Here is a 16,523-nt window from a genome sequence, read left to right as displayed (position 1 = left end):
TCATAAAATTGTAAGCTGGGGTTTATAATGTAACAAGTACGTAGGAATAAAAACCATGGCAGCAACTGTACGAAGTACAACTAGAGGCAGGTAAAGAGACTGATAATGTTTATGGTTATCACATCTGGGAAATGCAGAATAAGAAGTAGAAAGTCAGTGACTTTAACATTTGAAAACAGAGATGCACTGCTCTCAAAATACAGAACACCTTCAGCAGTTTCATGAAGATTTCATACACGTAATTACAACACAGAAAAAAACCCTCCATCACAACAGGAATCCAACAGATAAGCCAAGGAACAAGAAATAACAGGACTACCTCAAAAGATCTTTAAAATATACATCTTGAGATGTTTAGAGAAATAAGAGTCTATTTTAAAGGGTGACAAAAATTAGGCAGGTTCAAGAAAGATTAAAATTAATACACACACACACACACACACACACACACACATTTATGTTCATGACTAGCTCACAACTTCAAAAACCCTCGACTGGTACCTTCCATTCTAAGTGTGAACATTTTTTTTTTTTAAACAAAACACTGTTTAATGTGTGTGTTCCTATCTTATCCAAAGTGAGCTAGCTATAGTTGTCCAAAATTAGCTAAAATACAGTATAGCTTAATAATTTAAAAAAAAAAAACAGTCCAACTATAACATATTTTCAAGTTTGAAAAAAAAAACAGTCCAACTATAACATATTTTCAAGTTTGACACAACCAAGCAAATTTAGAAGTATAATCATAGTGTATTTTTCACTACCACCCTGCAATCTGTACCTTCTCAGTCATTAAAATTCCTAGATTGCTAAAATAAGTGCCAATAATTTAGATCATTTTCCTAAATTTAGATTCATTTTTAATAAACACTTGATAAAAATTACCACTGTCAGCTTGAGCCAGCCCTAAAAGAATAACCTCTGTTATTTAGAGACAAGCTGCTTAAAACCATTATTATAAATGACACGCAAGGTGGTGAAATTTGGGGTGAAGTCTCCCAATCTAGCTAACAAGACTGGATAATCAAGCCAACACTGAAAAGTTACAAAATATACTGTGAATTCTTACTGTAATGGGAAGCATACTCATGATATATCTAAAAGTTACTCTTTCAAAAGCCACCTTCCTACTCTTTCAAATAATTTATGGGAGTGTAAGTTGAAAATGTCACCCCCTCCAAAAAAAAGTCCACATTCAATCTACAGATGTTATCATATTTGGAAAAGGGTCTTTGCAAATGTGATGATGATTAAATGAAAGATCTTGAGATGAGGAGATATCCAGGTGGGCCCTAAATGCCATCACAAGGGTCCCTGAAAGAGAGGGATGGGGGAGATTTGACACATAAGAGAAAGTGATGTGACCACGGAGGAAGAGACTGGATGACGTGGCCACACATCAAGGAATGCTGGCAGCCACCAGAAAATGGAAGAGGCAAGGAAGAGCTGGTGTCCTAGAGACTCCTGCCTCAGGAAGCAGAGCCCTAGCCCTCCAGACACTGATTTCAGCTCAATGGTTCAGATTTCAGGCTTCTGACCTCCAGAACTGTGAGAAAATAAATTTCTGTTGTTTTCAGCCACAAAGTTTGTGGTGATTTGTTACAGCAGCCACAGCTAACTAATACAAGAAAGACATTTTTAAATTTTCTTAAAATATGTACATTCTATAGACATCATGTATAAGAAATGTTCTAATCTGTATCTGTATTCATGGATGATGTAAAAAAAGTGTGCTTAATTTATGTCAGCATCTCATTTGGGATGATTTGCAATCTTACTGCTTTCTGAGGAGTTCCTTTCAAGCTTTAGAAAGACATAACCACTGGAAGACATATAGTGTAAAATCCACTCCCCCTCAACTCAGACTCATTAAAACCCAATATTGAGCTACCCAATCTGGAACAGTTCAAGAAAGTTCTCACATCATCTAACACGAACACCAAATGTTAAAATGCTGCCAATACCATGAGAGCACCAACCGTATTTTTCTTTTTCACTACTTTAGCCCTAACATTTGGTACATTATTTGTCAAATAAATCAAACTTCCTATTTCCTATGAAGATTTACTGCTACCAAATGTTGCATGTTTTCCATACCACTCATCCCCTTAATATACTATGCAGCTTCATAATCAACCCACAGATCTCTAGCCATAATATCACGAAAGGAAGGAAGGGAAGGCCTGATATGTCCTGTGAAGCTATTTCCCCAGGAAAAGCCACTTTTTTGATAATATATGCACAAGCCAGGGCTGGCTCCAATACCAACAACAGCTTCTAGGTTTTAAAACCCCATGCTCCTTGCACTAACGAATACTGCCTCTCTCGACTCACAGAACCATTGGAACTGAGTAAGGTGACACACAGCACATAGTCTGCACCAGTGAATTCAGTTCTGCTTCCCTTTACTTCAGGGAAGGAGACATATCCTTAACCTGCGCAAGCTTCTCCATTATCTTACCTGCCTACAAGGTCCTAGCAACTGCACTAGGGGAGAGAGAAGAGTCCTCCGGGTACCTCGCAGAGGCTGGGCTCTCTCAGGGAAAAAGAAAAGGGGAAGTCAGTCCTGTCTCAAGCTGTGCTCTTCACCTCACATGACCTCTCCCCTCCTCTGAGAGTGAACATCATATTCAGAACCTGCCCTGTTACAGTTGTAGGATTCATTCTTGAAAAAGAAAATGTTTTAAGAACGTTATCCTGATTTGTTTTGAAGTCTTCTCTTCTCTACTAGGTTGTAACTTCCCTATGGGCAGAGACTAGGTCATATTCAGGCTGGCACAGCCAAAGTGCAAAGCACAAAGTTTCCCCACACAGATGACACTGAAGTCATCAAGTTGACATGTGGTGTCTTAATCATGTGAAAACAGAAGTATGTCAATTATTTGGCTGCTTCTGCTATCGGTAGTTATGCTGGCCAGATAACTTTTGCTGAATCCCTGTTCAATTATGCAATATCAAGAGACCTAGATTTCTACCTGCCAGTTATTTCCCAGTTTTCTTCTAAATGGTGAGAGCAGCACTTACCTTTCAGGACCATGGAACAAACAAATTAGCTCAATAGCTGGTGTAGACTTGACTAACACCACCACCTAAAATTCTTGATGGTACTTTATAGTGATGAAATAATTACAACTACAACTCACTTCGTACTCTCTGAACCCTATGAAGCCAGTAGGTATAATTCTGCACTTTCACATGTGAGGCAATCGAAGTGCAGATTATCCAAAGCAGTGGTTCCCAGGCCCCTGCCAGCTGCATCAGAATCACCCCGAGGGGCTTGTTAAAAATTCAGATTCAGAAACATAACCATCAGCCCTTCCAGAGGGTAGAATCTGAACATATATTTTGAACAAGGGCCCCAAGGCAATTTTGACACATGGCCAAATTTAGGAATGTATAAGAATTCGGAGCCCAAGAGGCATAATGGTATTTCAGAAGGAGCCTCCTCTTATTGGACTAGTTTACCGAAATGAACTATGGGCTATTCCACCAGAAAATAGAGCCGTGGCTTGCAACTGAATGTGTACCTAAGTGTTTCTATGAACACAGACTGCCCCAAAGATTAAACAACTCTTACTGAGCTTACACTTTGAGGAGACAAAGGTATCATCAGTTAGAGCTGGCTACTTTTATGTTTCTAATTAATTTTAAAACGTGTCTTTTGATATATTCTACTTAGCATTTTAACCCATCACTTGCCAAAGTTCACTATCTCTTTATATTATAATTTTAACATAATTTTAATAAACAAAAACATTAAGTAAAAAAGCTTCCCCCAAAGTATATTAAGTATATTTAGTATATAAAAGTATATTAAGAAAATTAAATAGCTTCACCTGTACGATTTGTGGCAGAGACAGTCATCTCCTTCTTCCATAATTATAGCCCAGCACCCAGTGAGGTGTCACTTCCCAGCCTCCCTTTCCCCAGGGTATGGCCATGGGACTAAGTTCTCATGGACGAACTGAAAGTGAAAAAAAGGGTGGTGTGACACCTTCAGGCTTTGAGACGTGGAGTGAACACTTCTGTCTCTTTGTAAGCTGGGGCAAGGACAACACAGAGAGAACCAACCATACCTTAGGGTATGGTAGAAAAACAGGGGAGAAGAAATTTGTGTCTCTGAATGACCAACTCAGGCAGTACCCCCCACCAACCAAGCCATTCACCTCCAGCCAACTCTGTTCTTGGAGACACCCATTAGCTGGCTCTCAGTCACACCAGCTTAACTGCGCACCCTAACACACGGCTGTTTGTCTGACAACGAGAACTAACTCCCTCTCACAACTCTATGGGCTGAGGGTATTTCTAATGTGGTCACAATATTTGGTAATAAAATTCTGGACCTGAAGGGCCCTTAAGAAATCATCTATGAGGGGAGACTGGGTGGCTCAGTCGGTTAAGCGTACAACTCTCGATCTCATGGCCGTGAGGTTCAAGCCCTGCACTGGGATCTGCTCTGGGCACGGAGCCTACTTAAAAAAAAGATCATCTACAAAATACCTCAAAAGTTTGTAGACAAGGATACTGAAGTCTAGGGAGATTGAAAAACACGGCAATAGGAAGAGCTATTGCCACTCCTAACTTCCCAGTTCATTTTTCCTTCAATACTACGCTACAGACTGGATTCTAAAATCACAGAAAAGAGAACTACATTTTTCAAAAGAAACTTCGGATTAATTTCATTCATTGATTCAACAATTAATCTACCCCAACATCTTGTCAGCTGCCAAACAATGTGTTTTCAGGTGAATGCAAATTTTAGAGGCCTTCAGTTTTCTGGCTGTACTATGCCTTTAACTCTCTTGAGCCTGCACAAATTACACAAAACAAGTACACATAATTTTAACACTACTCTGAAGGACCTAGAAATACCCAAATCAAAATGTGGGAGTTTTCTTTATAGAAGGTAATATATTGTAAACTTTTCTTCTACTTCTCCCACTACTATCCTCTCATAACCTTCATCCCAAAAATGCATTTTCTTTCTTTCCTTTTTTTTCAAGGCTTTTTTTTTTTTAATTTTAAGTAATCTCTACACCCAACATGGGGCTCGAACTCACAACCCCAAAATCAAGAATTACACGCACTACCGACCGAGCCAGTGGGCGCCACCAAAAAACGCATTTGCATTTGTACCCAGCCCAAAGCAAAGGAAAAAGCCAGCAAAGCCAGGAAACTATCATTCCTACACTCTTTCTCCTTCCCACTGAAGAGGGGCACTGGAGGGCCTGCCTTCCACCTCTCAAAACCACCTCCACACCTGCACGTCACAAGAAACAAAAGCAGAGAAGCAGGCCTCACTCCCAGGAGAGCTGGAACACCTCCTTTACTGTGGCATATGAGGGATCCTGGTGGGTTTTATGTCAACAAGCTAAAGAACATGAAGAGTTTTTGCTAATATAAAGCTAAAAGGTTTCTAAATCCCAGAACAGAGTCCAGTCTAGTAGTGCTTTGTTCATAAAGATAAAAATCCCCAATCTGCTTGGATGCAAAATGCCATCAAGTAAAATGTTTTCACTCTCTATACATTTTAAAAGAAACTCCATTTAATGTCAGTAAAATCTTAGTATTAAAAAACATTAACCGGGGTGCCTGGGTGGCTCAGTCTTTAAGCGTCTGCCTTCGGCTCAGGGCGTGATCCCAGAGTTCTGGGATCGAGCCCCACATCAGACTCCTCCACTGGAAGCCTGCTTCTTCCTCTCCCACTCCCCCTGCTTGTGTTCCCTCTCTCGCTGGCTGTCTCTATCTCTGTCAAATAAATAAATAAAATCTTTAAAAAAAAATAAAAATAAAAATAAAAAATAAAAAACATTAACCAAGTCACATACTCCAGCTTCCCAAGATGGGTGGGATGGCACAGTCTTGTGGGGGAGGTACGATGTCAGAATAATTCTTATAGAACAATGTTTCTCAATCTTTTTAAAATTATTCCCATTCCCGGGGGGAAAAGACTTAATTTAAATTTCTCCTTGATAAGAAAAATGAAACATTTAACAAATATTTTGTCAGGAAGGGTTGACTTTTTAAAGGGCCACAAACCATTGTAATACGTGATTTTTTCACTCCCCCACACCCAAAAGCAATTTTTACCCTTGTGGGGGTAATATTACCTCCATGGAGAATGTATGCTATACGGCCTAAAAATATTGCTCCTCAAACCTTACATCACCCAGATCCCTTCTAAGACTTTTGGATATGTTAAGTCTGGGGTCAGCCCCCAAAATCTGCATCTCACATTAAGCTTTCCAAAGAACTCTGATTATATGGTCTATGAGCCACAACATTTCTGACACATTTCCACTGTAACACCCAATACCTATAACAGAATGACCTCAAAATGGAATCCAGATGAGAGCCATTTAAACGAAATAAAATGCTGGGCATTTTAAAATTCAGGGCATTAAGAAACAGAGATCTGTTTGAGGGCAAAACAGCTGCAATAATGAAAGATCTGAGATTGTCTCTCTTCTTTCTCCTGTACAGAGGACAATCACAGGATTACTGGAGGAAAAAAAAGCTTGAGATGTTTTATGGATTGTAACATGTGACCCAAAGGTAGGTTTATGTCACTTACTTCACCAAGTACATATTTGGGCTTTCTATCTAGTACACTGGTTAGGTGTAAATTGGAGCCGAGAATCCCATAAAGTACTCATTATCTTTTCTTCCCCACACCCCAAATCTGTATTTACAAACCCTACCAAAATTACCAATACGTGTTCTAACTGAATTTGACAAATTACATTAATACTATACAGCTATCTGAACGGAGTTATAGCAAACACTGCATTATAAAATGAATTAAGACCATAAGACAATAAGAACAAAAAGAACAGAAAAGTCATCTTTTTTCCTTTTTTCCCTTCAGAAAGATACTTGGTTCGTGTGGTGGAGTGTTCCTTGGTGGCCCCGATAAACCACTCTTGCCAGTGTCCACACCTTGTACAGTCTCCTCTGCTTGAATCTGGACTGGCCTATGACTCACTTTGGGCCTAATCTGGTGAAGATTATACTGTGCCAGTTCCATGCACAAGTCTTCAGGGGCCCAGCAGTTTCTGCTGTTGGCACCTCTAGCATCCAGTCACCACCTCTAAAATCTAGTCAACCATGTATGGAGTCCAACTATCCCAAGATCATACTGTGAGAAAGCCAACGCTAGTCAGGTGAGGCAGCCATGTGGAGGAAGATGCACCAGACACCGTATGCGTGGCGTGAAGGAGTTAAGTCACCGCAGACCTTCCAGTCCCAGCAGATGCCACGAGGAATGGAGGACGAAGCCCTGCCCAAACTGGGGAATTGTGAACAAGGAAATGAATATTATTACTTAAGCCACCAAGTTTTGCACTGGTTTGTTAAACAGCTATAGATAACCTCAACACTTTGTATGCAAACAAATCTAAAGGAAAATTATGATGTATCTGTCTGCAAAATGTTTGAAAGTAAATATTCGACATCTTCTGAAATAATTTATAATTTATCTTCTTGAACTTGAAGAAGGGCTGATAAATTCTGACATACTGTATTAGCACACTTCTTTGACAAATAACTCAGAGTTCCTACCAGATGGTTAGTACTGGAGAGAGAAGCGGGTCAAGACTCCATCTCCAGACTAGACACCTTCAGATGCACCCACAAACAAAATAGTTTATTTATTAAATTTCACGAAAAACCTACCCATAGATGACCTCTTTCAGAGTATGCCCACCTAAGAACATAGAGTGGAGGTTTTGAAGCTGGTTTGTATACCTACGTAGAGGCAGTAATGAGTCCTGTTACCTGCTATTAGTAAATGACAATCATGGGTAAATGTAAATCTCTATTAATGAGTTCAGAGACTCACTGAGAATATTATACACTATGTGCCAAGCATCCTGGATACCCCCCGCAAAAAAAAGTCCTGCCCACAGCAGTTCAATTTAGCAAAGACCCCAAATACAAATAATGATTTTATAAATACTTTCTAGAATAAAGCTGTGCACAACATAAACACAAAAAGGAACCAATGAGAACACAGAAGATGAAGCTATTCTTTTCACCCCATTCTTGCCTCCTTCCAGGAGGGGTAAGAAAGACTAAAGGAGAGGACATCTGAGATGAGTAAAGTTATGGAAGACCTCCCCTGAAACCCATCCCACAAGGGCTGGAAATTAAACATTCGAATATGGGTTCCATTAGGGGCACGTTTGTCTGGTTTTCTCCCCCCAAGGGTCTCTAGCGTCTAAATTGGGGCCTGCCACATAGTAAGACATACAAAATTTGTTAAATTTAGTTATGACCTTGGGCAATTCACTCAGCATCATTTATAAAGGATGAATAGTGGTGTACAGAGTCACTCTGGAAATTAAATAAGATACCATACAAAAACAGTATGGGTGCCATTATTTTAGAGGAAGTATTATTTAATGGATCAAATATGCCAGGATCTGTGCTCTACAGAAAATGTTGTAAAAGTGCAATGTGCTGAAAAGGAGAAGAATATAACACATGTGGGGAAATGTAAACTACTTAAATAGCTCTGGATGCAACAAATATAGGAGGATTGCAGAAAGAGATCCAATAAGTAAGCAGAGGTACGAATATAAAGAGAACCTAGGGACGCCTGGGTGGCTCAGTCGTTGGGTGTCTGCCTTCAGCTCAGGGCGTGATCCTGGAGTTCCGGGATCGAGCCCCATGTCGGGCCCTTCCGCTGGGAGCCTGCTTCTTTCTCTCCTACTCCTCCTGCTTGTGTTCCCTCTCTCACTGGCTGTCTCTGTCAACTAAATAAATAAAATCTTTAAAAAAAATAAAAATAAAAAAATAAATAAAGAGAACCTAAATTAATAAATTGTGTCTTCATTCCATGGAAATGAGAATGATGGAAGATTACAAGCTGTGGAATAGCAGAATCGGAGTGGAAGGAGAAAGGGCAACAGGACAAAAAAAAAACAATCAAACATAAAACTGATTTGAAAGGGGACTATTCCAGCCTCAATAAATACACATTCAACAGAGAGGCTAATCCATGCATTTACCTCTGTTCTCTCACAAAACTCCACTGAAAATAAAATCTACCTAAAATCAGTAAAGAGTAATATAACAAGAAAGGAGACAGCGATAGACAAACAGGCTTTTAGATAATACAAAGCACATGGACTATGGTAGCAGACTTAGGAGAATGAAGCCACAGACTAAGCGCTGACACTTGGAGGTCCTGAGAAAACGAGCTAATGAACACCAAAACCTGGAAAGGCTCAGGACACACACGTTCTCTGGCCCTGTCCGCTGCCTGAGAGCATACACACGATAACAGCAATGAGCCTACCTGATGCTCACAGACATTTCCATGAAAAAGAACCAGAGCTTTAGGCAGAGTTCTTACACTTAACACCAAATGCATGAAACATAAAAGAAAAATTTACTGAACTTCAGGGGGGCCTGCCTGCGTGGTTCAGTCCATTAAGCATCCAACTCGTGATTTCTGCTCAGATCATGATCTCAGGGTCATGAGATCAAGCCCCACGACAGGACCCATACTCAGCAGGGAATCTGCTGGAGATTCTCTCTCTCCCTCTCCCTCTGCCACTTCCTTCATTTTAATGAAGGAACTTCATGAAAATTCAAAACTTTGGCTCTGAAAAAAAACTTCTAGAAGGATGAAGCAATAATCTACAGACTGAGAGAGAGCATGTGCAGACCACATATCCAACAAAGACCTTGCATCTAGAATATATAAAGAACTTTCATAACTCAACAGCAGAAAAAAACAATCCAATCAGAAAATGGACAAAAGACATTAACAGCTATTTCGCCGAAGAGGAGACAGCAAATAAGTACAAAAAAAGATGTTCAACATCATCTGTCATTAGGGAAATGTCAATTAAAACCACGATTAGGATATCACTACACCTTAACAGACACTAAATGAAAAAGAAGAATAACACCAAACGGTGAGAAGGATATTGATGAATGGGATCCCTCATACATTGCTGGTGGGAACAGAAAGTGGTACACTCTGGAAAACAGTCTGGCAGCTGCTTACAAGACTAAACACGCATTCACCATGTGACCCAGGATTCACACTGTCAGGCATCTACCAGAAAACGGAAAACTTACATTTACAAGAAAACCTGTACTCAAAAATTCAAGGTGGTTTTATTCATATTATTACATAAAATATTGGAAAACAACCAAAATGTCCTGCCATAGTGAATGCTTGAACAAACTTGGTCCATCCATAAGATGGAATATTGCTTAGCAACAGAAAAGAAATTATTGATACACTCAACACCAAATGGCCCTCAAGGGCATTATGCTTAAGTTAAAAAAGCTGATCTCAAAGGTTACATACTATATGCTTCCATTCATATGGAACATATGGAAATGACAAAACTACAGACATTGAGAATAAACTAATGGTTGTAGGGGTGCTTGAGAATACAAAAGGGTTGCCGAGCAAAAGAGAGTTCTTTCGAAGTGATGGAACAGCTGTTATCTTGATTGTGGGAGTAGGTACACAGACCTATACATGGTATCAAGTTATGGAACTACATGCAGGTACACACACATGTACACACACACACACACACACACACACACACACACACAAATGCAGGTTTAAAGAACAATGAAAAGTGAATAAGGTCTGTTGTCTAGTTAAAAGAAATGCACCTGATATATGGATTTCCTGATTTTGCCATCCTCCTAGCACTACATAAAACTCACCACTGGGAGAAGTTAGGTAAAGAGGGTACATGGAACTTTATAGTATTTTTGCAACTTCCTGTGAGTTTATTTCAAAATAAAGGATTATTTAAAAACAAAAACAAAAATAAGGCTCCACGGAAAATGGCCAATTCCAATTCCAAGGCTGTGACAGAAATTCAAGATAAGCCTGGAAAGTGCTCAAAATATGACGGGGACATGCCAAACGGACAAAGACACCAACTTGAAAGAGTTTCTACTGACAAAATCCTGGACAACTGGAGCAAATTATTACCATTATGGATTATCACTCAATGCATAAAACAGAAACTCAGGCACCCATAGTGATATAAAATAAGTGAACAAATTAGAAGTCTGATTACTAATGGGATATTTACATAGTCTTAAAGTACCTCTACACAAAACACACATTAATTACAAAGGAAGTAGCTTTAAAATCGGAAGAAGTCTGAAGGCACCACCGTAATCAAGTGATCAAAGTGAACATTACCAGAATTAGGACGATCTGAAATCATATGCCACATGTAGTTGGCACAATATCACCCCCCCCCCACGATGTCCACATCCTGATCCTTAGAACCTGTGAACAGGTTACTTTACAGGGCAAAGGGGAATTAAGGTTGCAGAAAAAATTAAATTTGCTCATCAGATGACTCTGAAATAAAGGGGCTGTCCTGGATTACTCCAGTGGGCCCAGTATAATCACAACAGTCCTTAAAAGTGAAGGAGGAAGGAGCAAGATCGCAGCATGGAAAGAACAAGGCCCAAAGTTGCTGCTTTGAAAATGGAAAAAGGAGCCATTAGCCAAAACAGGCAGCCTCCAGAAGCTGAAAAAGCAAGGAAAGACATTCTCTTGCAGAGTCTCCAAAAGAAATGCAGCTGGCTTCACATCTTGATTTGAGCCCAGTTCAGATTCATTTTGGACTTCTGAACTAGAGAACTGTACTATAATAAATCTGTGGTTTTTTATGACACTAAATCTGTGGTAATTGTTACAGCAGAAATAAAAAGCTTGTAATACACCACCTAATAGAATGCAATGAGGAAAGTACAGCATTACTTGTACTTTATACCTGCAAAGATGCCTAACATACCGTCTAATATCAAGAAATATCAGGGGCACTTGGGTGGCTCAGATGGTTAAGTGTCTGCCTTCGGCTCAGGTCATGATCTCCAGATCCTGGGATCAAACCCCATGTCAGGTTCCCTGCTCAGCAGGGAGTCTGTTTCTCCCTCCCCCTCTGCCACTCCCCACCTGGTGCTCTCTCTCAAATGAATAAATAAAAATCTAAAAAAGAAAAAGAAGAAAGAAAAGAAAAGAAACAAACATCAAACAAACTCACAAAGTGGGTAACTATAAAATAACTGGCCTGTGTTCTTCAAAAATATCAACGTCCTAAAAGAACAGTTGAGGAACTGTTCTAGATCAAAGCTGTTGAAAAGACATGACAATAAAATGTGTTAGTAATCCTAGACTGTATCTTTTTCCCATAAAGAACACTCCTGGGACAACTGTCACAACTTGAATGGAGTCTTAGGGATCAGACAGCTGTAATGTATCAATGTTAACTTCCTGCCTTTGGTGGCCGTATTGCTGTTGTGCAAGAGAATGTCCCTGTTTGTAGGAATTACGTACTACAATATTCAAAAAAAAAGAGACATCATGTCAACAACTTTCTCTCAAGTAGATCAGGAAATAGAAATTATCTGTATTATACCTGCAACATTTCTGAGTTCGTTTCAGTAAAAAAAGTAAATCAAATAAAGGTAGGAAGATCTCAAATTGCAGCCCAAACTCCATCCAGGCTGGCAGTTACCATGTCTCCAAAGAGACCAGAGGCAAATCTCTGGGGGGAAACGAATAGAGCCTCTATATCCGGAGATACCAAGCACAACAGAGAATAGTTTTGAGGCAAGAGACTAAAAAGAGAATCCATTAAGAGACTTCACACAGAATGGTGGACTCCAGTTCCCTTCTCCAGTTCTGCTTGCAGAACACCAGGGACAGGAATATATGTTCCTTCTCCCCCAGGCATGGGATTTAGTTTCAGTCAACATCCAGAACCCTGGAATGAAAGCACTGGGGATACTCCTATTCGTCACCCCTCACAAAGAGCTTTCATCAGCGTTATCACACCCTACTCTCAAATAAAAGCCACCAGCCCAAAAATGGTCAAATATTTAAGGAAAGGTACCAACATTAAAGACAGAAATCAAAACAAACAGAAAAACTGGAATCCAGAGTAAATGGAGACAATGCCATGGGGGGGGGGGAAGGAGGGGTTAAACTATATTATCAATGTGCTTGAAGAGGTAAAAGAATACATGTATCCATGAAGTAAAACAAAATGCTAGCCAAAAAAAAAAAAAAAAAGCAAAGAACAAAAGATAACCATGATGGAAGATAAAAGTTGAAAAATATCTCCCAAGAAGAGTAAAAGAATTAACTACTAGAAAATAGACAAGATAACAAAATTGTATGTCACTTGAGAAGACCAAAGAAGTTATCAAAGAAAGTATACAAGAAACTTTCCCAGATCTAAAGAGTATGTACCTCCAAAGTAAAAGGATGGGTCCAACACAACAAAACCACCCACACCAAAGCACAACACTGCAAAACTTCAGAACACCAGAGATAAAAAACAGACTCTTAAAACTTCCACATAGAGAACAAGAACAAAAAAAGGTGGGGGAGATGTCACATAAAAAGGACCAAAATTTACTAATAAATTAATAGATGCATGCAATATTTAATGGCTGCTAACAACAGAGAGTCAGATATTGTGTGCCTCCAAAAGGAAATACATCACCCACGTAGTATTCTCCCCACTTACCACTCCCCTCCCCAAGAAAAATAGAAAGGCTTACAAATGGAATTTTATCAAGCCTCTACATCTTACTACGAGTACCAGAAAATACATGGGACAGGGGAACATGTCAATGACACCACAGGGGTTCACTCAACAACATCCAGACTATAGGAAAGACAAGAAGGATGACACGGTTTCTTCAACAAATAAAGTTAAGGAGCAAAAATAAGATGCAGAGGGGCAGCCAACAGATTAAAAGTGACTTAAGAGATCTCTCAATGAATGACAAGTTCTGGACCTTACTTAGATTCTGATTTGAATAAAGTGTTTAAAAAATATACAATTATGAGGCAATCAAGGCCACCTGAACTCTTCCTAGATATGTGAAGAATTACCGTTAATCTTTTTAAGGTATGAGATTGGCACTGAGATTACAGTTTAGAAATCAGTCATTTTTCAGAGATACATACTGAAATATTCACAAGTGAAATTATGTATCTGGGTTTTCATAAAAACTCAAATGGAAGAGGGGTGGAGAGGAATACAGATTTCTTCTAAAAGTGGCCTTGAGTTGATAAATGCTGATGCTGAGAGATGGGTACGTGGAAGCTCATTATGTTCTCCAACTTGTCCATACTTTTGGTTTTAACAGAATCCAGAATACAAATTCTATCTGCTAGGGGCGCCTGGGTGGCTCAGTCATTAAGCCTCTGCCTTCTCCTCAGGGCGTGATCCCGGCGTTCTGGGATCAAGCACCACATCAGGTTCCTCTGCTGGGACCCTGCTTCTTCCTCTCCCACTCCCCCTGCTTATGTTCCCTCTCTAACTGCCTGTCTCTCTGTCAAATAAATAAATAAAATCTTAAAAAAAAAAAATTCTATCTGCTGTATAAGCTAGAAGGCCATGAATACATCCAGAGTTCTCAGTAAAAACTATATTCAAACTGCAATTCTGTACCCAGCCAAAACTTTTAATCACCAGGGAAAGCAGATGAAAGACACTTTCAGACAATGTCTCAAAAAATTAACCTCTCAAGTACCCGACCAAAGGAAGTACTGAAAGTTGTACTCCAGCAAAATGAAAGATAAAAACAGGAAAGATAAGGAAGAGGTCTGGAAACAGGAGACCTGAACCTGTTGGAAGATTTGCAAAAGGAACACTATTAAGCCCAAAGAGCAAGAATTTCATACAAGTGAGGCTTGATGAAGGGTCCCCTAAGAAGACTGGGGACAGACAACTAGTTATCTGATATGTTTGTGCAGAAAACTGTATTGAGAGGCTATTGGAATGTATGGGAAAACTTAGTCACAAGGACCTAGAAAACAAAGCAAACGGAAATACTAGACAATTGTTAATTCCAGGAAAAACAAAATTATACAAGGAGGGAAATGTAATCATAGTATAAAATATAGCTCCACGGTGAACATACATCATCATAAGTAAACACTGAATATGTTTAAGGAAAATATTTTAACTATAATGGGTAGATGGAAGAAGAAAAGTGTAAGGCAGATGATTTAAAATTAAATATTCGCCTACCTTAATAGAAAGTCAATAAATTATATCCAAAATTTTAAGTTAAATATAAAAATAGGGTCAGGGTTGCCTACTCAGCCTCCAACCTCCCCCTTCTTCCTTTGTAACAGAAGGCAGTTTTGTTCAGGACCCATTTGCACACCATCCCCATCAGGCATGTGCTCAGGGAAAGTGTGGCCAGCTCCATGATGATGCCCAATTGGTCTACACACAACCCCACTTCCTTTCTAGTGAGTGTTTCAGAAACAGTCCTATAACGCGCCAGGAGACAAGTCTGCCAAAGAGTTTCGAGGCCAAATTTCCACATTCTCATATAGCTACAAGAAAAAGTTCTCTCTTCTTTCTCTGGACACTGCCGTGTCTGGATACAACTCCTCAAACTACTGCAGCCTATTACTCTGTGCATGTAGCCAGCCAGTGACTCGAGGGGTGATGGAAAAACTGCGTACCTGAAGACATTACTGTGCACCAAATCAATCAGCCCTAGAGCCCATCCCACCTCTAGACTTGCAACTCTGAGTTAAATTCTCTTATCTGAAGCCAGTTTGGGTCAGGGTCTCCCTACCTGCATCCAAAAGCATCCTAACTGGTACAATAAGCACATTAGAGAAGTCAGGACAAGAAAGAGCTCAGAGTTGAGGTAAAAGAGCTTACCAACTAGTGGGCAGGGCACACCATGCCATGAATGCTTCAGATGTGCGAGATCCTCTGAAGACCTCCGGACACCCAGGCGGACTCTTCTATTCTACCATGTCCGTGCAGACCCTGAGGTGACAAAGTTTGGGAAGACCTACTCTGGGGAGCAGGAGAAGAACTACCGAGGGATATGCCTGGAGACAGCTTTTTTCATTGGAAACCTTTCAGTAGTATTCAATGCATGCTAAACTGAAAATTCTTAAGAAAACTAATGCAGTAAGCAAAAAAGAGACAAAAGATCTGATCTGTGGAGAGGTCATTAACAATAACATGAAGAAAGAACTTAACTGAAGACTGTTTCAGAAACAAAACTCAAGAGGGCTGGGTAATAGAGTAAATTTAAAAGTGAGAGGAGACCAGGATGCCTGGGTGGCTCAGCCGGTTAAGCGGCTGCCTTCAGCTTAGGTCATGATCCCAGGGTCCTGGGATCAAGTCCCGCAGCATCGGGCTCCTTGCTCAGTAGGGACCCTGCTTCTCCCGCTGCCTGCCGCTCCCCCTGCCTGTGTGCTCTCTCACTCTGACAAATAAATAAATAAATAAAAATCTAAAAACAAATAATAAATAAATTTAAAAAGTGACAGGAGAGGCACAAAGACTACAGAGATGTTTCTTGTGGGGGGACAGAACTCTACTAAAATCACACAAAGTAAAAACCTAAGATTACTTTTTGCTGTGCATATCACTGGTAGGATTACGCTAGCTACTATCTACCAAACTCTCAAGTTTTCCAAGTACAGTTGACCCTGGAACAACACAGGTTTGAACTGCATGGGTCCACCC

At 39.9% G+C, this 16,523-nt stretch overlaps 1 protein-coding gene across 17 annotated transcripts in view; it reads right to left on the bottom strand.

Annotated features, from left to right (window-relative positions):
• The window catches only part of DYRK1A (dual specificity tyrosine phosphorylation regulated kinase 1A), a 145,337-nt gene that overhangs the window by 109,334 nt on the left and 19,480 nt on the right, over nt 1-16,523 (bottom strand). For 2 of the 17 annotated variants that reach the window (XM_057306773.1, XM_057306770.1), the window contains exon 2: nt 3,837-3,964. The exons of 13 other annotated variants lie outside the window; for them this stretch is intronic. The gene's annotated coding sequence lies outside the window, so the exon portion shown is untranslated. Of the gene's footprint in view, nt 1-3,836; nt 13,045-16,523 lie in introns of those variants that run through there. 2 more of the 17 variants (XM_044389699.3, XM_048215185.2) reach the window with 1 other exon arrangement.

This window comes from Ursus arctos, unplaced genomic scaffold (assembly GCF_023065955.2).
Source record: "Ursus arctos isolate Adak ecotype North America unplaced genomic scaffold, UrsArc2.0 scaffold_4, whole genome shotgun sequence".
NCBI classification, from domain to species: domain Eukaryota; kingdom Metazoa; phylum Chordata; class Mammalia; order Carnivora; family Ursidae; genus Ursus; species Ursus arctos.
The sequence above is the reverse complement of the archived record's forward strand: the minus strand, read 5'-3'. Positions and strand labels throughout refer to the sequence as shown.